Below are 22196 nucleotides of genomic sequence, written 5' to 3'. Positions count from 1 at the left end.
AAAAAAAAAAAAAAAAAAAAATTAGCCGGGCATGGTGGCACGCACCCGTAGTCCCAGCTACTCCTGAGGCTGAGGCAGGAGAATTGCTTGAACCCAGGAGGCGGAGGTTGCAGTGAGCTGAGATCACGCCACTGCACTCCAGCCTGGGCGACAGAGTGACACTCCGTCTCAAAATAAATAAATAAATAAATGATTTTATTTCTTAGGTTTAAATTTTTTATCCATTTGGCATTCATTTAGTATAAGAAGCTAAGGAGAGATCTAGTTAACCCTACTGTCTTACAAATTTTTATCATTATCAAATGCTAAATTATCACATATCCTTGAGTTAGGTCACTTTTGAGTTTGTTGGTAAGGTCTGTCAGTTGGTAAATCTATTCTTATGCTACTACTATATTCTTTTTTTTTTTGAGACGGAGTCTCGCTCTGTCTCCCAGGCTGGAGTGCAGTGGCATGATCTCGGCTTGCTGCAAGCTCCACCTCCCGGGTTCATGCCATTCTCCTGCCTCAGCCTCCCAAGTAGCTGGGACTACAGGCGCCTGCCACCACGCCTGGCTAATTTTTTTTTTTATTTTTTATTTTTAGTAGAGACAGGGTTTCACCGTGTTAGCCAGGATGGTCTCGGTCTCCTGATCTTGTGATCCGCCTGCCTCGGCCTCCCAAAGTGCTGGGATTACAGGCGTGAGCCACTGTGCCCAGCCTATATTCTTTTAATTATTATAGCTTTAAATAACATATTTTAATAACTGGTTGACTAATTTCTCTTATTACTCAGAAAGGCAGCATAATATAAAGAGTTTTACAACTTACTAGTTCATTGCATGACCATGGGCAAGTTATTTAACCTTTTGGTCCCTCCCATAGTTAACAGGAGTAATAAAAGTATCTCATAGGGATAGGGAAGTCACAGGATCAGAAATATTATCTTCTGCTTTATTAACTTTTCTCTCATTACTGGATCTTTCCCATCAATATGCTTATATGCTGTTTTTTTTCCCATCTTAAAAACATTCTTTTTTTTCTTGATATGGAGTTTCGCTCTATCACCCAGGCTAGAGTACAGCGGCGAAATTCACTGCAATCTGCCTCCCGGGTCCCAGCGATTCTCCTGCCTCAGCCTCTCAAGTAGCTGGGATTACAGGTGCCCACCACCACACCCAGCTAATTTTTGTATTTTTAGTAGAGGTGGGGTTTTACCATGTTGGCCAGGCTGATCTTGAACTCCTGACCTCAAGTGATCTGCCTGTCTTGGCCTCCCAAAGTGCTGGGATTACAGGCATGAGTCACTGTGTCCGGCCAAAACATTCTTTTAAAAATCTCACTTGCCCTCCCAGCTTTTGTTCCATTTCTTTCTTCATTTTGGCAGTAAAACTTCTGAGGAATTGTTTATACTTGGTCTTTCCAATTCCTCTCCTCCCATTCCATCTTAAACTCATCACAGTTAGAACAGAAGCCTGCACCAGTACCCTGAATTCATTCTGTTCTTTACCTTTTCATTAGGATAGTGTCAACACTCAGTCATTTGACCTTTTAATTTTTTTTTTCTCTTGTTGCCCAGGCTGGAGCAGTGGCATGATTTTGGCTCACTGCAACATCCACCTTCCAGGTTCAAGCAGTTTTCCTGCCTCACCCTCTCAAGTGGCTGGGATTACAGCCATGTGCCACCACGCCCGGCTAATTTTGTATTTTTAGTAGAGATGGGGTTTCTCCATGTTGGTCAGGACGGTTTCAAACCCCTGACCTCATGTGACCCACCTGCCTCGGCCTCCCAAAGTGGTGGGATTACAGGCGTGAGACACCACACCCAGCCTTGACCTTTTAATTGTTCTATCTACATTTATTGCCTTGGTGATTTCATCAATGTTATGTCTTTAAATACCAAAGTGATCAACTTACCTCTCTTACCTGAACTTCAGGCTTATGATCCATTTAATGTGTTTGACACCTACTTTTAGCTATCTGATTGTCATCTCAAACTCAATATACTAAAAACTGACCTCCTGTTCTTTCTCTTCCAAACATATTTCACCTGTAGTTTCCCCATCTCTGTTGATAGCAGATCCATCCTTCTAGTAGCACAGTCAGAAACAGTGGAGTCATCCTTGACTTAACATTTTCTACTTGATCATTGTTGAAAGTAAGAAAGCTGCTGAAAGTTGTAGACTTAGTTTATAGTATTGAACTCATTATTTTTGTAAATTTTTTTTGTTTCTTTCTATATCCACATATAAAAAGCATATAATCTACAAGTATCATTTTACTTTCATCCTAATTTTAACTGTTACTTAATTTTTGTGTTTAATTGTATTCGATAGCAGATTCATTTCTTTTTTAAAAATGTTTTAATGTTTAATTTTTGGGGGTACATAGTATAGGGTACATGGGATATTTTGATATAGGCATGGAATGTGTAATAATCACATCACGGAAATTGGGTATCCATCCCCTCAGATATTTATCATTTGTGTTAACAATCCAACTATTCTTTTAAGTGTTTTTAAAAGTACAATTAAATTATTATTGACTGTAATCACTCTGTTGTGCTATCAAATACTTAGTCTTATTCACTTTTTTTTTTACCCTATTAGTCATCCCCACCTCCCCTCTATTCCTTCCTGCTACGCTTCCCAGCCTCTGGTAACCATTTTTCTACTTTCTACCTCCATGGGTTCAATTGTTTTGGTTTTTAGATCCCACAAATAAGTGAGAACATGTGATATTTGTCTTTCTCTCCCCGACTTATTTCAGTTAACATAGTGACCTCCAGTTCCACCCATGTTGTTCCGAATGATAGGATCTCATTCTTTTTTTGTGGCTGAATAGTACTCCATTGTTTATATGTAGCACATTTTCTTTATTCATTCATCTGTTGATGGAAACTTAGGTTACTTCTAAATCTTGGCTATCATGAACAGTGTTGTAACAAACATGGGAGTGCAGATACCTCTTTGATATACTGATTTCCTCTCTTTTGGGCATATACCCAGCAGTGGGATTGCTGGCTCATAGAGTAGCTCAATTTTTAGTTTTTTTGAGGAATCTCTAAACTGTTCTGCATAATGGTTGTACTAATTTACATTCCCACTAACAGTGTAGAAAGGCTCTCTTTCTCCACATCCTCACAAGCATTTGTTATTTACTGTCTTTTGGCAATAACTATAAGCCATTTTACCTGTGGTGAGATGATATCATATTGTAGTTTTGATTTGCATTTCCCTGATGATCAGTTATGTTGAGCACCTTTTCATATTCATATTTTGACTAAAATATTAAACTGCTTTGGGATCAGGATTCAATGACTCCTGAATTGTGTGAAATAATATTAACTATTCCCAGGAATAGTAAAACACGAAATTTGGAGTTCCTAGAAGGGTTGGGCCATATCTAATAATATGTTGTTGATTGATATCAATTCCTGTAGTATTTATAATTTTATAATTAATTTTTAAATTAAATGTATTGAGAACTATACTTAATTTTTAAAAAAGCATTTATATTTAGTGTTGGAATGATTCTAATCCAAAGTATATTATTCTACACTCTCTTAACCATAACAAAATGCCGACCTCTTTAAGAGTAACTTGGATTGAAAGATAAAATGCTGTTTACTTCCAGATCCTTAGCTCTGTTCTCTCAGTGATTAACAGCATTATTATTTTTTTTTTCATCTTAGAGTCTTAAGTTTTAGCCTAAGTAGAACATTTACCTGTTCTATGGAAACATATTCTCTGACCTAAATTAGGGTGAATAGTTATTTTTTCTTTTTTTGAGATGGAGTCTCGCTGTTGTTGGAGCGGGCTGTAGTGCAGTGGTGTGATCTCGGCTTACTGCAACCTCTGCCTCCCAGGTTCCAGCAATTCTCCTGCCTCAGCTTCCCAGGTAGCTGGGATTTATAGGCATGCACCACCACACCTGGCTAATTTTTGTATTTTTTAGTAGAGACAAGACTTCACCATGTTGGGCAGGCTGGTCTCGAACTCCTGACCTCAGGTGATCCACTCGCCTCGGCCTCCTGAAGTGCTGGGATTACAGGCATGAGTCACCGTGCACGGCCGGATGAGTAGTTTTTTAAATGCTTAGATAATGGATATTTCAGGAGGGTGTATTAAACCTTTTCTTATTTTGTTTCTTTTTGAATTGTTATTGCAGATGGTGAAACATGTCATTAGGAAGAAGGAAAGAATATAGACAGAATAAAAGAAATTAATTATGTTAATACTTGGAATAAAGTTATAATTGTTGGGGGAAAAGGGTGTATTATCACTATAGGCATACCTCAGAGAGATTGCAGGTTCAGTTCCAGGCCACCACAGTAAAGCAAAGATCAAAATAAAGTGAGTCATATGAATTTTTTGGTTTCTCAGTGCATATAAAAATCATGTTTACACTATATTATAGTATATAAATGTATAATAGCATTATGTGTAAAAAACAACGTACATACCTTAATTTAAAAAAAAAGCCTTCATGCTAAAAAATGTGAACAATCATCTCAGCCTTTAGTGAGTTGTAATCTTTTTGCTGGTCGTGGGTCAGTCAGTGTGCATGTCTGCTGACTCATCAGGGTGGTGGTTGCTGAAGGTTGGCTTGTCTATAGCAATTTCTTAAAATAAGACAGCAGTGCAATTTGCCGTATCAGTTGACTCTTCCTTTCATGAAAGGTTTCTCTGTAGCATGTGATTAGGTTTGATAGCATTTTACCCACAATAGAACTACTTCTTTCAAAATTGAGTTTAGTTCTCTCAAACTCTGCTACTGCTTTATCAACTGATTTTATGGAATATTCTAAATCCTTTGTTGTCATTTCAACAGTGTTCACAGCATCTTTACAAGGAGCAGGTTCCATCTCAAGAGACTACTTTTTTGCTCATCCATAAGAAGCAAATTCTAATCCAGTCACACTTTATCATAAAATTTCAGCAATTAAAGTCTTATCTTCAGGTTCCACTTCTAATTCTTGTTTTGTGGCTGTTTCCACCCTGCCTGCAGTTCTTTACTCCACAGAAATATTGAAAACTCCTTCAAGTCATCCGTGAGGGTTCAAATAATCTTTTTCCAAACTCCTGTTAATGTTGATATTTTGACTTCCTCCCATGAATCATGATATATTTTTTGTGGGATTTAGAATGATGAATCCTTTCCAGAAGGTTTCAATTGACTTTGCCCAGATTCATCAGAATAATCACTGTTTATGGCAGCAATAGCTTTAAAAAGTGTATTTCTTAAATAATAAGACTTGAAAGTCAGAATTACTTCTTGACCCATGGGCTGCAGAATGGATATTATATTAGCAAGCATGAAAACAACATTAATCTCCTTGTACATCTTCACCAGAGCTCTTGGGTGGCCAGGCACATTGTCAATGAGCAGCAGTATTTTGAAAGGGATCTTTTTTTCTGAGCAGTAGGTCCACAGTGGGCTTAAAATGTTCAATAAACCACACTGCAAACAGATGTGCTGTCATCCAGGCATTTGTTGTTCCTTTTCTAGAGCACAGAGTAGAATTAGCATAACTCTTAAGGGCTTGAAGATTTACCAAATGGTCAATGAACATTGGCTTTAAAGTCACCAGCTGCATTAGACCTTAACAGAGTAGTCAACCTGTCCTTTGAAGCTTTGAAGCCAGGCACTGATTTCTCCTGTCTAGCTATGAAAGTCCTAAATGGCATCTTCTTCTAATACATTGAAAGAACATACTGTATATTGTTTCGTCTACATTGAATATCTGTTATTCAGTGTAGCCACCTTCATCAGTTATCTTAACTATTCTGGACAACTTGCTGCAGTTACTATATAAGTACTTGCTTCACTTTGCACTTTAATGTTATAGAGAAGGCTTCTTTTTTTCAACCGTAGGAATCAATGTCTGCTAGCTTCTAACTTTTCTTCTGCAGGTTTCTCACTACTGTCTCTCATCTGCATGGAATTGAAGAGAATTAGGGCTTTTCTCTGGATTAGACTTTGGTTTAAGGGGATGTTGTGGCTGTTTTGATGTTCTGTTTAGACCACACACGCTTTCTTCATATCAGCACTAAGGCTATTTTACTTTCTTAACATTCATGTGTTCATTGGAATAGCACTTTTAATTTTCTTTAGAACTTTTCCTTTGCATTTGCAACTTGGCTTTTTGGTTCAGGAGGCCTAACTTTCTTTTTTTTTTTTTTTTGAGACGGAGTCTCACTCAGTCGTCCAGGCTAGAGTGCAGCGGTGCCATCTCGGCTCACTGCAAGCTCTGCCTCCCGGGTTCACACCATTCTCCTGCCTCATCCTCCCGAGTAGCTGGGACTACAGGCGCCCGCAACCACACCCGGCTATTTTTTTTTTTTTTGTATTTTTAGTAGAGACGGGGTTTCACCGTGTTAGCCAGGATGGTCTCGATCTCCTGACCTCGTGATCGGCCCATCTCGGCCTCCCAAAGTGCTGGGATTACAGGCGTGAGCCGCCGCGCCCAGCCTGGGAGGCCTAACTTTTGGCCTGTCTTGGCTCTCAATAAAAATAGCTTTTTATTTCAAATGAGAGGCATACGATTCTTTCTTTCAGTTGAACACTAAGAGGCCGTTGTAAGGCCATTAATTGACCTAATTTCAGTATTGTCATATCTCAGGGAATAGGGAGGCCTGAGGAGAGAAGGGGAGAGATGGCAGAATGGCTGATCTGTGGAGCAGTCAGAACACATTCATTGATTAAGTTATCTGCTTTATTGGGTGTGGTTTGTGGTGCCCCAACATAATTATAATAGTAACATCAAAGGCCACTGATCACAGTTCACCATAGCAGATATGATAATAATGAAAACATTTGAAATATTGTGAGAATTATGGTAATGTGACATAGAGACATAAAGTGAGCACATACTGTTGGAAAAAATATTGTATCGCACATATATATGATAGACTTGCTCAACACAGGGTTACCACAAACGTACATTTGTAAAAAAAATGCAGTATCTGCAAAGCACAATAAAACAAAGCTCAATAAAAGTAGGTATGCCAGTATTTGCAGCTTGCTTGTGGAGTTTAATTCTTTTTAGGAAATTAGTTAACAGAAATGAAAAATGACTTGGTTGGAAACTTCCTCCTCTTAAGGTAAAAGTTTGCATTCTGTATTGGGGAAACTGATTTCGTGTCAAAAACATGTGCTAGTTAGCTGTGTGTGGGTATTGTGCTGAATAGGGTGATCATAAACCCAGTTTTCTTGGTACAGTTCCTCTGTTTGCCTGTCATCCTGCCTTATTTTTAGCCCTCATGTATTAGTTTTTTGTAACTTCTGTACAAATTATCACAAATTTAATGGTTTAAAACAACACAAGTTTTTAATTCTATAGTTCTGTAGGTCAGAAGTCCAGTATGAGATGTAGCATGCTAAAGTTCAAATGTCAGAAAATCCGTTTCCTGTGTATTCAGTTTTTTGGCAAAATTCAGTTCCTTGTGATTGCAGGACCCAGGTCCCCATTTTCTTGTTGCCTGTCAACTCAAGGCTGTTCCTAGCTTCTTTTGGGGGCCTATTATTTATGTGTAAAGGTGCCACATGTTTTGTAATATGACTACTTACATCACTGTTTTACTTCTTTCTCACTAAAGCTTATTTTTCTCACATTACTCAGTGTTTAGTAGCAAAGTAACTAGTGAGTCCTGAGTTTTTGTATTGCTGCTTGTGCTTGACTCTGTCCTTACACTGTTACATGTGAAGAAGAGGAATTAAGACAGACTTTTTTCCTCCCTCTACCTTTAGACTTTATTTTATACTAAAGAATTAACTGGGTATTACATTTATTTAAACAGCTGTTACAGAAACAAATAATTTTACTAGCACAGCTGCCTTTTAATAAAGTATTTGAATGTTTTAATTTCACTTTTTTGAAATTTTTTGTTTATTAGATTATACTACATTAATCAAAGACAACAATTATGTATTTTATGTGTATCTAATGGCTAAATTACCATTTATGTCTACTCTTCAACTTAAATTTGTAGTCTGGAATTTCCCCAAAGCACAGAATATGATTTGTATTCAAATGGATTAACTTGTTCTTTGGATAGCCTAAAAAAAAGACCAATTTATGATTTTCTATTCTATATTTTATTTTAATAAGCTAAATAGATATTTGATACTTGCTAATTTATACACACTTGTGTCCTTAATTTAATAATCCATCTGCATTTAGATTTAGTAATGCATAAGATAAAACTAATGCTACATACCTCTAAAGTTAATTTCTTTCTTTTCAGTTTACAATGCCAGTTTTACACTCCATGTGCTGTCAGTGAAAATGTAGGCGGCAGACACAGCACATATTTATTATCACTGAGTTCACTATATCATACAGGAAAAGTGTATTAATATGCCATACAGAAAATCTAACACATATAACCACTTAGCATTTTTAAGAACATATCTGACTTATTGGTTAGCTTAAATATCTTTTAGTAGAGTTAGACACCCACGTACAGTGAGTACATTCATATAAGTTATCCTAACAATTCCTTATGCTGATGAATGAGCATCTCTCTTCTTTGCATATGATGGTAAAGATTATACATTATAAAGCTTTAACCTTTCCATTGGAATTCTAAATCTTGATACAATTAAACCGTTCCCAGGGTTCTTCAGATAGTTACACTCTGGAAAACGTTTTTCTAAAGCCTTATTTTACATTTAAATTTATGTTTCATGTTGGGTCTCTTTTCTTGAAGTTTATGTTGTTATTTTCTGTTTTAGGCCCATGGTGAAGTGGGGGGAGAGGGTGGGGACTTTTCCTGATTTCTGTTTTCCCTGTGAATTCTATGTTCTTCTGTGGGCTCTACCATGCAAATTGGGTGTGTGTATTTTTTTTTTTTTTCCTAAGACAGAGTTTCACTCTTGTTGCCCAGGCTGGAGTGCAGTGGCGTGATCTCGGCTTCACTGCAGCCTCTACCTCCTGGGTTCTAGCAGTTCCCCTGCCCGGCCTCACAAGTAGCTGGGATTACAGGCATCCACCTCCATGCCTGGCTAATTTTTTGTATTTTTAGTAGAGAAGGGGTTTCGCCATGTTGGCCAGGCTGGTCTCAAACTCTGGTCTCAGGTAATCCACCCTCCTCAGCCTTCCAAAGTGCTGGGATTATAGGTGTGAGCCACCACGCCCGGCTGAGTGTGTGTATTTTTAAAAATAGGTACAATACTTGTTAGATTTTTTTTCTCATTGTAATATTTTATAGCATTTAAGAAACATAAAAATATAGTGTATAATTTATATGGATACTGGCCTAAACTTGAGAGAGTAGTAATAAGAGCTAATGCAGATGTGAAAAAATACGAAAGTGAATATAATTGATATATAAAGCATAAAAAGCACGTGACAGTGTTTTTCTTTTAATCTTGTATGGGCATTTACTTTGCATGCTGTATGGACTCAGGACTTTTTAAAAGGAAAATGTCCAGCTTTTTCTTTTAGTGAAACAAAACAGTAAGAAATTATATGTTTAAAAGTTTTTGTTTCCTCAGATATTTAGTTTTTGTCTCTCATTTATATCCTAACATAGCCTCTCTCTCTCTCAAAAAAAAAAAACCCCAGAATATTTAAAAATTGTTCTTCCTTGCAGTACATTCTAAGACCCCGCTTGTTTAACAATGTTGGGTAAAGTTTTTGCAAGCACTCTCTTTATGGGCCTGTGTTCTCCTTTTTTGAGTTATTCCTTCTGTACTGGAACTCTCTTATATAGTCATTCCATTTTATTTGACTTTAGTTAATTTCCTCAGGTGTATTTATAGATTTTGTTAGTGTAGTATAATTTTCAGTCTCTGCTCTTTGTTCTTCCCTTCCTTTTCAAGATTTTAAACTATTACATATTCACAGAGAACTCTAAAATCTATAGCTCTACTTTTAACCTCATTTTTATGTTTCCATCCCTCTGTCCCCTCACAGTGAATGTCTGGAACTGGAAGCATCGTCTTGCCACTGTCTGTCCGCTCCAGTCAGATCCAGCCATTCTTTGTTCCCTCCTGTTATCCTTTAGACTCTTTATCTTAGATCTAAGAATTCCTAGTGTTGTTCTCTCTTACCCATTATATCTCATTAGTCAATGTATTGTCTTAGTAGTTTTTGCTCCTGCCAGTTCTATACCATTCTCAAAAGCCTAGATGACTCCTCTGCAGCCTTATTCCTGGAATACTTTAGAAGTCTCTTAATTTGTATCCCTGCTGTCCTCAAATCTGTCCTATGCATTGCCGTCAGATTAATCTTCCTAAAGCATTGGCTTTACCCAGACAATCTCCTGCTTAGGAACCTTCATTGGCCCCACTTTGCCTAGAGATTGAAATTTAGACTTTCCAGCCTGGTATTTGAGGTTCTCTCATAAATTTGTCCTAGTTTTTTCCTCCACTGACCAGTAACAAAAATGCTTTCATTTTTGTCAGGATGGTCCCAACATACTGAGAATATTTTTACATTGGCATATCCTTCTTCATTTCTCAGTGTTTTGTGTCTTTTCTGCATTTTACTCTATGATGGCCTTTCTACTTTTTTTGTTTTGTCCACCTAAAGCTTAACGTACTTTTTTCCAACTTGCAGCTCTTGTCTTGCCCCCTTTGTGAAGTCTTTCTGCAATGGTTCTACTGTGATTTCACCATCTTCTGAATTCCTGTTTTGCTTTGTTGCTACTCACAAAGTACTTCCTGTTTAGTATTTTGTACTATTACTTGCTTTTGTTTTTCACTTGGGTCTAAGTCCTATGTTGCTGACTGGATTTTAAGTGTTAAGAAAGCAGGGACCATGTTATATTTCTTTGAATCTCTCTTAGCCATGTACAGTTCATTACAAATGCCCACTTATTTTTTTCCCATACATCTTAATTGGTTGCCTACACTCAAGCACCATTGATTAAAAAGTTAAACAAGAAAGGTATGGACTCAGCTTTCATGGACTTTATATTCTGGAGGAGAGAGAAAGATGCTCTACAGCTAATTTCTTAATTACCTACTTAGTTATAGTTGAAGAATGTGGTTTGTCATTTTTTTTGACAATCAGAAAACCTAGAAAATTGACTTCTTTTTTCCCCTCTGCTGTCATTGGTATTTATAATTTTTCTTACTTCACAAATAAATTTTGATTAGGGTAAATTATTCTTGAAAGTGTAGGTCTTCAGATGGTCCAACTTAATTCTTTTCTTCTAAATACACATAATGCTATATATCTGGGTAAATTCAGTAGACAACATAATGGAAAGAATGATTAATTGGTGCCCGACATTAAAATAATTTTAGTAAATTTTATGTCATTTATGTGATACATAAACTCATGTGAAATAGTTAAAAGATAATGAAAATAATTCCAAAAGGAAGATTTTCTAAACTCAAACAACTAGGAATTTTTAGTTAATATACTAAAGCTATCTTCTGTAGGAGAATAAGATTAGATTGAAAGTAGATATGTTATGCTTAGATATGTTATTCTTTTGCTTCAGGTGTTTTTATCTAGTGGCTTGAACAATGTCATATATTTCATAGGCATGATTTTTTGAGGTTGTAATAACCATAGAAAGTTAATGTTGAAAGAATGGCAAAATATGCAGTGAAACTAAAAATTATTGTATTTGCAAATATAAAAACATAATTTACATAAATGTTATAGTTAGGAACATTATGAATGTAAATATGCCTTCTGTATTCTCAGTCTTGTAATGCCATTCTTTGTCCAGTTGGAGATGAAGAGTGATGTTGAGATGGGTGTTTAACCTATTTTAAAAATTAAATATCATTGATGTAAATATGAGAAGGGAAGAGAATATTTATCTCCATTAAGTGACATAAAAAACCGTGGTAAGAATAACAGGCAGTGGGTATGCCCTAAGTAGTAAAATCCCTGAATTCAGATGCTAATTATAAGCACAAGGACACTTGCCTCCTACATACTTATATGTATATTTTCTTTAGTCAGAGTGTAATTCAGAGTTCTTGAAGTGCTGAATATGGCCTTTGTTTTTTCATTTCCCTTTAGCATACATATTAAAAAAACAATAAGACATTTCTGCTGGACTGTGATTTTGATGGATATAGGTGGAATATTTAACCAAATGCTATGAAGATAAATTCAAATGTTTGCTCTTGGATTGTCTTTATTGTGTGACTTCCCTGCTTCTTAATATTAAAAAACAAATGTTTAGTAGTAAAGGTAAAATTATTTAAACATATTTGAGCACATTTTACTTGCTTCCGGTGGTTTACCAAGGACTTTAAGGCTTAGATTGTGAAAGGATGTATTAATACTGGTATTAAGAGTACATTTGTTTCGATTATTATGGACTTTAAATTTTATTTTAGACGTTCTCTCTGGCATCTTGTCATAAAAGTTACGTGTTGTTTTACTTCATTAGCAGTTTTAACATGTTTAAGTATCCGAGAAGAAAAACTTCCTCTGCATTTTGAACAGGGTCTTTCATTGGTGGTTTTGTAACATGTTCTTCAGTTGTTGAGAGGTGTATATAGTACAGATACCCTGTTCTTAGAAAGTAATGAGCTTTTAAGTTGTAGAGTAGTAGGAAAAGTCTAATGGACTTAAATTATTTTAAAAACTTTGTTTTTAGAAATAGAAGTAAAAGAAAGCCTTTTGTAATCTTGCTATTTTGTTTGTTCTTAGGTATGCCTTTTATTTAGCTTTTAGTAACTTGTAATTTAAGATCACGGTTATTAGGTGTATTTCTGCATTTTATATATCACTCCCAGATGCTACAGTATTAGTTTTTATCACTGCATATTTTATGAAATGTCAGCCTTCTGTTGGCTGTTCACGCAGCATTGTTAGTGATCAAAGACACAACATAAAGGAGAGGAATCTAAACAGTTGGCTTATCTTTGTCCTTCGTTGTGACAAAAATACTCTAAAATTGCTTAATTATAAAAAAATAAAGGCATCATGTAACATGCAAAGAAATAAGTATCTTTGTGTTTTAGTGAAATAAAATCTCAGTGTTTAATATCAAGAAACATAAAGAGAATTACTATCTAATTTTACAAAGTTTTCCTTGTTAAGGAATGAGGGTAATATGTCGTGTGTAATTTTGTAATACTTTGCTAAATGACAGTGCTGTGCCTAGGAAAAGCCACACAGTGTTTGACATCATAAGAGGTTACTCAGTATAAACCCTTAATTTTGTTACACAAAATATGTTCTAGAAAAGTGGTTATTAGCTTTAGTATGTACATTAAGTTGTATATGAATCAGTTTATTAAAATATTTTCTTGAATTGATCTACTTTGTATTTAAAAACTATTTCATAGATTTAAAGATCCTTTTTTTTTTTCTTTATTTCAGTGATATCAGTATCAAGATAAAAGTTTGGAATGGGAGAAAAATTCTCAAAGCCTGAAAGAAAATCTGTAAGAATAAAATTCTTGAATGATTTTGATCAGCTGTCGTGTATGCCCAACACAGCAGTTGGTTTAATCAATTTTATGTTTTGGGATGGTTTTATTAAAATGAGCTGCTGCTTTCAGTAAATCATTGAGAAAGATGCTGGCTTCATACATGTCTTTTTTGGTTGGGGGCAGGGCCTACAATTGCAGCCTTGTAAGTCAGTACAATTGGAGACAGTTCCTGGCTGCCGTGAAAGTCAGTGTGCTTCTGTGTTGGTATGGGCATTTGGAAAGACAGGTAGAACGAAGATTTAGACTAAAAATGATTTTAGATAATTGTACTTTTATGGCACTCTGCAGGAAACTGCCATTTCTAGTAAAACATAATCATCAGCAGATAATAGGGATTTAAGTGTATCTTCAGTTTTTGTGTACAGTTTCTGTGTTAATGAAAGTTAATTGTTTTCCGATGGAAGAATCAAATCTTCAGAAAGTAGTTTGAAAGACATAGCCATTGGATATGAGTTAGGGGCCTCAACATTTTGTCCTGATACGCATTATACACTTACTATCCAAACTATGGTCTGTACATAAACAGTACTGGTGTTACCTGAGAGCGTCCTAGATACGCAGAATCTGAGACCTAACCCCATACCTACTAAATCAGAATCTGTGTTTCATCAAAATTTCTAGGTCATTCATATGAATATTAAACTCTGAGAAGCACTGCCATAATTCAGACCTTTCATTTTCTCTGTGTGTATGTGTGTTTTAATTGTGGGGTGCTCATAGTGGAGTTGGTTATCCGTAGTTCAAGAATTGGGAGAGGAAGTGGAAACTCACACCAGAATTTTAGTGGGGGCCCAGGAGTAGACAGATAGTTAATTTAGAGCTCATAGGCTTTTGGTCTTTAAGCAATTGCAATTTGAATCAGTAGCTACTTTGTATATTATGTAGAAAGCTTCATGTCACCCTGGTAGTATTAATCAGGTGTTTTCTTTTGGCCATGGCAGTATCTTCTTATGTTCACAGATACTTAAGATGTTTTCTGCCAGTCATAGTGTAGTAAACATTTCCAAAGTGTGTTCTATGGTATATTTTTTCCAGGAGATGCTTGGAGTGTAAAGATCCCGTGGTCACATAAATCCGGAAAGCACTGAATACTTTGTTTCCCATAAGAGAATCCCATTATATGTTGATGTATTAAAAGACCTGAGAACCTGGTGTAACTTAGTTCAATTCAGTATTTCCCAAATTTACTAGACTATAGCAACCTTTTTTTTTTAAGAAAAAAAAAAATCTTAATTTTTTTCCTTTAACATGTGCACAAACTGACTTCTTTCCACATTTGTTTATCTTACTCAAAATAAGAGATATGAAACTTCTGAAATTGTAATGTTATGCCACATAAAACATACTTTCCAATATTGCTACACATAGATGGTACTGATAAGACTCTTGTGTACTGAAGGGGCTACACATGCAGACATTTTTGAGGATTGGTGTAACTGAGAAGTCATTTAGAACAGGGGTCCCCAGTTCCCTGGTCATGGACTGGGACCGGTCCACAGCCTGTTAGGAATGGGGCCACACAGCAAGAGGTGAATGGTGAGTAGATCAGCAGCAGCATTAGATTCTCATGGGTGTGCAAACCCTGTTATGAATTGTGTATGCGAGGGATCCACGTTGCTCATTCCTTATGAGAATCTAATGCCTGATGATCTGAGGTGTAACAGTTTGATTTCGAAACCATCTCTCCCCAGCTCCCTTCCCATTCATGGAAAAACTGTCTTTCACAAAGCCAGTCCCTGGTGCCAAAAAGGTTGGTGACTGCTTAATTAGAAAGTGAGCATAGAACTTATCCCAATCAGATTTGATGGATGAATGAAAGGGAGAAAATTGACTGTTCTTAGTGTTTGCTGGAAAGAGGAAAACCATAAGCAATGGGATAAATTAAACATTTCAGTTGAATAAATGTTTACCAAATTGCTAATAAAGAATAGGCTCTGTACTTGGCCTTGGGCAAACAATAGTGAAAAATATACAGTCTGCCCTCTAGTTGCTTATTGGAGTGAGCATAGTACATTCTGATCAATGTACAAGAACTAGAATCCAGAACATAGAATTTTCCTTGTGGATTTGTTTAAAAAAAAAAAAAGTTAGCGAGAATACTATATCATGGAGTGCTAGAGACAGGACACAACTGTAGTGATAGATGTCTCTGGTTAGGGGAAACAGGAAAGGACAATTATGGGACAGAATTTCAAAAGGTAAGATTGGGAAGACCAAACAGCTTTAGAAGTCATAGAGCTTTTGGTACTCAAATTGCCCAGGTTTGGTTAGTCGAAGTGCATGACAGTCCTCCATCACATATTTCAGTGCTTCCTTAATTTCTGACAAAAGAAGTTGTTGCAGGATTATCTTTTATCTGTTCTGCCCCAGCTTTGGAAGCAGCCATTTCTCTGAGGAGCTCTTGATTGTTTTTAGTGGGAATAATATTAGCGAACAAGATCCTGGCACTAGTGTGTTGATTGCTACTGGGTCTTGGCTTTTAGGCCCTTTTAGAGGACAGAGGTAGGAAATATATAAGCTTTATGTATACACATGCATCTATATTTATACATATATACACAAATGCATATTGAAAAACATACATGGACACATACATCTGCATTTTTTTTTATTTAGAGATATACCAGTTTCTCTAATTCTAATCCATCCACGCAGGTTTCTTGCTTGCTTGCTTCTCATATTTATATGTCCCGTCTTTCACAGTGAGAACCTTGGCTTCCAACAGTATCAACACATTTACTTTTTTGGTCAACTAAATAATAGATCTAAAACAGTTTCAAGATTGGTTAATCATATAAGAAACAAACATACCAAAAAAAGTTTGAAATTTGTTTGAAGTTCTCCCTCCTTTTTGTACTCATTCCTGTGAGTATGTAACCAAATACTGTTCTCATAATTACTTAGTTCTTTCTTTCTTATTCCTTAAGTGTGTTTATGATATTAATTTGAAATATAGTTCACTTGTATTAGTTTTCTTTCAGCTTTTGTGCCCCCTTTCTTTACATCCTTATTGATTTAATTTTTTGAATATATAGGAAATTATTTACTTTTCCAAAAAGTAAAACTGTACAAAAAGGTATACTCAGAAAATTGTCACTCCTTCCTCCCCATTCCACCCCATACTTTGTAGGAAACCAATTTTATTGTTTTCTGGGCTTTACTTATTTTTATAAAGATAACGCAGAGATATTTATGTTGTCTTATTTTTCTTGTTTTTACCTAAAAAGTAGCGTATATGTTCTTTTGCAGTTCACTTTTTTCATGTATCAGTATCTCTTGGGAATTACCTCATATAAGTTTGTAGAGATTTTCCTCATTCGTTTTTGCAGGTGCTTACTACTTTGTGTGTGCCATAGTTTATTCAACCAATCTCTTATGCTTGCACATTTAAGTAGTTTCCACTATTTTACAATTACAAATATGCTGCAATGATACTTACTTTCATAGTTTTACAGGTGTATCTTCAGGGCAAATTCCTGGAAATGGGATTGCTGGTTGAAGGGGCAAATACTAAGCCCGGTGCAGTGGCTTGTCCCTGTAATCCCAGCTACTTGAGAGGATCCCCTGAGCCCAGGAGTTCAAGGCTGCAGTGAGCTATTACACTCCAATCTGGGTGACAGAGTGAGACTTTGTTGCTAACAACAACAGCAAAAAAGGTTCAAAGGGCAAATACTTACTTAGTTTTATTAGAATATTGCCCAGTTCCCTGCATGGGGGCTGTAACATTTTGCCTTCCCTGCTGCAGTATGAGAGTGCTTGTTTCCCTACAGCCTTGCAAACAGACTGCATGGTGAAACTTCCATTTTTGCCAAGTGATAGGTGAGAAATGGAATTTTGGGTACATTTAATTTGCATTCATCTTTTATGTGTGGATTTGAATGTCTTTTCATATGTATAAGAGCAACTTTCCATAGGATATTTGGGCTTTCCCCTCTCAGTTTTAGAAGTTCTTTGTAGGGATATTAGGCATTTATCTGTGATATATGTTGCAAATGTTTCCTTCCAGTTTGTTACCTGTTTTTTGATGTTGCTTCTCATGTATTTTTGTCCTGCAAAATTTTATATCTGTACTTTAGTTCTATTGAGAAAGCATTTTCTTTTATGAATTCTTAGTTTATAGGAAGAATCCCTCTCTCCTGCTCCCTGCACTTTTAAAAAGTACTTGTAGTTTTCTTATGATTAGATCTCTGATCCATTTGCAGTTTATTTTTATGTATGATATGAGAAACATTGAATTTTATCTTTTTCTCTCATCTATTGTTTAAAATGACTATAACTGTGCTAATGATTTATTATATCACCTTTACAGATATTAGATTTCTATCTGTAGTGGAATTTATTTCTGGATTTTCTGTTCATTTGCACTGTTCTGCCTGTTCATGTAGCAGTCCTACACTGTTTTCATTATAGCAGCTTTGTAGTATGTTTTAATGCTTGTAGTATGTGTTAATGAGATAGTCCCCTCATATCTATTTATTTTCAGTATTTCCCAGTTTTTCTTGAACTTTTTCCATTTGAACTTCAGTATCAACTTGTCTAACTCCGTAAAAAGCTTTATGATTTGTAAGTTTGTGACCTATTGATGTTGAGATGTTCTAACCAAGGACAGGGTATTTCTTTTTCAGTTGTACAGTCCTACTTTTCTATGTTTTAAGAATGTTTATTTTTCTTTATGTAGGTTTTGAACATTTCTGTTTATTCCTAAATATTTTACTTTTTAAAATTACTATTAAAAAGGGGCTTTCTGAAAAAATTCCATTCCAAGATGGCTGAATAGGAACAGCTCCGGTCTGCAGCTCCAAGTGTGATCAATGTAGAAGACGGGTGATATCTGCATTTCCAACTGAGGTACCTGGTTCATCTCACTGGGACTGGTTGGACAGTGGGTGCAGCCCATGGAGGGTGAGCTGAAGCAAGGCGGGGCATCACCTCAACTGGAAAGTGCAAGGGGTCGAGGATTTCCCTTTCTTAGCCAAGGGAAGCCGTGACAGACTATACCTGGAAAAATGGGACACTCCCACCCAAATACTGTGATTTTCCCACGGCCTTAGTAACCAGCAGACCAGGAGATTCTCTCCCATTCCTGGCTCAGCAGGTCCCATGCCCATGGAGCTTTGCTCACTGCTAGCACAGCAGTCTGAGATCTAACAACGAGGCTGCAGCCTGGCTGGGGGAGGGGCGTCCCCCATTGCTGAGGCTTAAGTAGGAAAACAAAGCAGCCGGGAAGCTCGAACTGGGCAGAGCCCAGTGCAGCTCAGCAAGTTCTATTGCCTCTATAGACTCCACCTCTGTGGGGAGGGCATAGCTGAAGAAAAGGCAGCAGAAACTTCTGTAGACTTAAACATCCCTGTCTAACAGCTCTGAAGAGAGCAGTGGTTCTCCCAGCAGAGCATTTAAGCTCTGAGAATGGACAGACTGCCTACTCAAGTTGGTCCCTGACCCCCATGTAGCCTAACTGGGAGACATCTCCCAATATGGGCTGACAGACACCTCATACAGGTGGGTGCCCCTCTGGGATGAAGCTTCCAGAGGAAGGATCAGGCAGCAATATTTGCTGTTCTGCAGCCTCCACTGGTGATACCCAGGCAAACAGAGTCTGGAGTGGACCTCCAGCAAACTCCAACAGACCTGCAGCTGAGGGACCTGACTGTTAGAAGGAAAACTAACAAACAGAAAGGAATAGCATCAACACCAACAAAAAGGACATCTACACCAACACCCCATCTGCAGGTCACCAACATCAAAGACCAAAGGTAGATAAAACCACAAAGATGGGGAGAAACCAGAGCAGAAAAGCTGAAAGTTCTAAAAACTGGAGTGCCTGTTCTCCTCCAAAATATCGCAGCTCCTTGCCAGCAACAGAATAAAGCTGTATGGAGGAAGACTTTGATGAGTTGACAGAAGTAGGCTTCAGAAGGTCAGTAATAACAAACTTCTTTGAGCTAAAGGAGCATGCTCTAACACATCACAAGGAAGCTAAAAACCTTGAAAAAAGGTTAGACGAATGGCTAACTAGAATAAACAGCATAGAGAAGACCTTAAATGACCTGATGGAGCTGAAAACCATGGCATGAGAACTTCGTGATGCATGCACAAGCTTCAATAGCAGATTTGATCAAGTGGAAGAAAGGGTATCAGTGATTGAAGATCAAATTAATGAAATAAAATGAGAAGACAAGTTTAGAGAAAAAAAGAGTAAAAAGAAGCAAACGAAGCCTACAAGAAATATGGGACTGTGTGCAAAGACCAAATCTACGTTTGATTGGTGTACCTGAAGCTGACATGGAGAATGGACCCAAGTTGGAAAACAGTCTTCAGGATATTATCCAGGAGACTAGCAAGGCAGGCCAACATTCAAATTCAGGAAATACAGAGAACACCACAAAGATACTCCTTGGAAAAATTCTCGAGAAGAGCAACCCCAAGACATAAAATTGTCAGATTCACCAAGGTTGAAATGAAGGAAAAAATGTTAAGGGCAGCCAGACAGAAAGGTCGAGTTACGCACAAAGGGGAGCCCATCAGACTAACAGCGGATCTCTTGGCAGAAACCCTACAAGCCAGAAGAGAGTGGGAGCCAATATTCAACATTCTTAAAGAATTTTCAACCCAGAATTTCATATCCAGCCAAACTAAGCTTCATAAGTGAAGGAGAAATAAAATCCTTCACAACTAAATGCTGAGAGATTTTGTCATCACCAGGCCTCCCTTACAAGAGCTCCTGAAGGAAGCAGTAAACATGGAAAGAAACAACGATATGAGCAACTGCAAAAACATGCCAAATTGTAAAAACCATCAATGCTATGAAGAAACTGCATCAATTAACGGGCAAAATAACCAGTGAACATCATAATGACAGGATCAAATTCACACATAACAATATTAACCTTAAATGTAAATGGGCTAAATGCCCCAATTAAAAGACACGGACTGGCAAATTGGATAAAGAGTCAAGACCCATCACTGTGCTGTATTCAGGAGACCCATCTCACGTGCAGAGACACACATAGGCTAAAAATAAAGGGATGGAGGCAGACCTACCAAGCAAATGGAAAGCAAAAAAAGGCAGGGGTTGCAATCCTAGTCTCTGATAAAACAGACTATAAGCCAATAAAGATCCAAAGAGACAAAGAAGGCCATTACATAATGGTAAAGGGATCAATTCAACAAGAAGAGCTAACTATCCTAAATATATATGCACCCAATACAGGAGCACCCAGTTTCAAAAAGCAAGTCCTTAAAGACCTACAAAGAGACTTAGACTCCCACACAATAATAATGGGAGACTTTAACATTCCACTGTCAATATTAGACAGATCACCGAGACAGAAGGTTAACAAAGATATCCAGGACTAGAACTCAGCTCTGCACTAATTGGATCTAATAGACATCAATAGAAGTCTCCACCCCAACTCAACAGAATATGCATTCTTCTAAGCACCATATTGTACTTATTCTAAAATTGACTGCATAATTGGAAGTAAAGCACTCCTCAGCAAATGTAAAAGAACATAAATCACAACAAGCTGCCTCTCAGACCACAGTGCAATCAAATTAGAACTCAGGATTAAGAAACTCACTCAAAACCGTACAACTACATGGAAACTGAACAATTTGCTCCTGAATGACTGCTGGGTAAATAACAAAATGAAGGCAGAAATAAAGATGTTCTTTGAAACCAATGAGAACAAAGACACAACGTACCAGAATCTCTGGGACACATTTAAAGCAGTGTGTAGAGGGAAATTTATAGCTCTAAATGCCCACAAGAGAAAGCAGGAAAGATCTGAAATTGACACCCTAACATCACAATTAAAAGAACTAGAGAAGCAACAGCAAACAAATTCAAAAGCTAGCAGAAGGCAAGAAATAACTAAGATCAGAGAAGAACTGAAGGAGATAGAGACACAAAAAATGCTTCAAAAAATGCAATGAATCCAGGAGCTGGTTTTTTGAAAACATCAACAAAATTGATAGACCGCTAGCAAGACTAATAAAGAAGAAAAGTGAGAAGAATCAAATAGATGCAGTCAAAAGTGATAAAGGGAATATTATCACTGATCCCACAGAAATACAAACTACCATCAGAGAATACTGAAAATATCTCTATGCAAAGCAATTAGAAAATCTAGAAGAAATGGATGAATTCCTGGACACATACACCCTCCTAAGACCAAACGAGGAAGAAGTTGAATCTCTGAATAGAACAATAACAGGCTCTGAAATTGAGGCAATAATGAATAGACTACCAACCAAAAAAAAGTCCAGGACCAGACGGATTCACAGCTAAATTCTACCAGAGGTACAAAGAGGAGCTGGTACCATTCCTTCTGAAAGTATTCCAATCAATAGAAAAGAGGGAATCCTCCCTAACTCATTTTACAAGGCCAGCATCATTCTGATACCAACACCTGGCAGAGACATAGCAAAAAAAATAGAATTTTAGACCAATATCCCTGATGATCATCAATGCAAAAATCCTCAATAAAATACTGACAAACTGAATCCAGCAGCATATCAAAAAGTTTATCCACCACGATCAGGTCAGCCTCATCCCTGGGATGCAAGGCTGGTTCAACATACACAAGTCAATAAAAGTAATTCATCACATAAACAGAACTAACAACAAAAACCACATGATTATCTCAATAGATGCAGAAAAGGCCTTCAACAGAATTCAACAGCCCTTCATGCTAAAAACTCTCAATAAACTAGGTATTGATGGAACATATCTCAAAATAATAAGAGGTATTTATGACAGACCCACAGCCAATATCATATTGAATGGGCAAAACCTG

General features: G+C 36.9%; 1 protein-coding gene across 48 annotated transcripts in view; it reads left to right on the top strand.

Moving 5' to 3' along the window:
• Window positions 1-22196, top strand: part of TBC1D5 (TBC1 domain family member 5) — a 584007-nt gene that overhangs the window by 102996 nt on the left and 458815 nt on the right. For 31 of the 48 annotated variants that reach the window (XM_001161410.8, XM_009444995.4, XM_054680411.2 and 28 more), the window contains one exon: window positions 13286-13350. The exons of the other annotated variants lie outside the window; for them this stretch is intronic. The gene's annotated coding sequence lies outside the window, so the exon portion shown is untranslated. The remainder of the gene's footprint in view (window positions 1-13285; window positions 13351-22196) is intronic. 48 annotated transcript variants of the gene reach the window in all.

This window comes from Pan troglodytes, chromosome 2 (assembly GCF_028858775.2).
Source record: "Pan troglodytes isolate AG18354 chromosome 2, NHGRI_mPanTro3-v2.0_pri, whole genome shotgun sequence".
NCBI classification, from domain to species: domain Eukaryota; kingdom Metazoa; phylum Chordata; class Mammalia; order Primates; family Hominidae; genus Pan; species Pan troglodytes.
The sequence above is the reverse complement of the archived record's forward strand: the minus strand, read 5'-3'. Positions and strand labels throughout refer to the sequence as shown.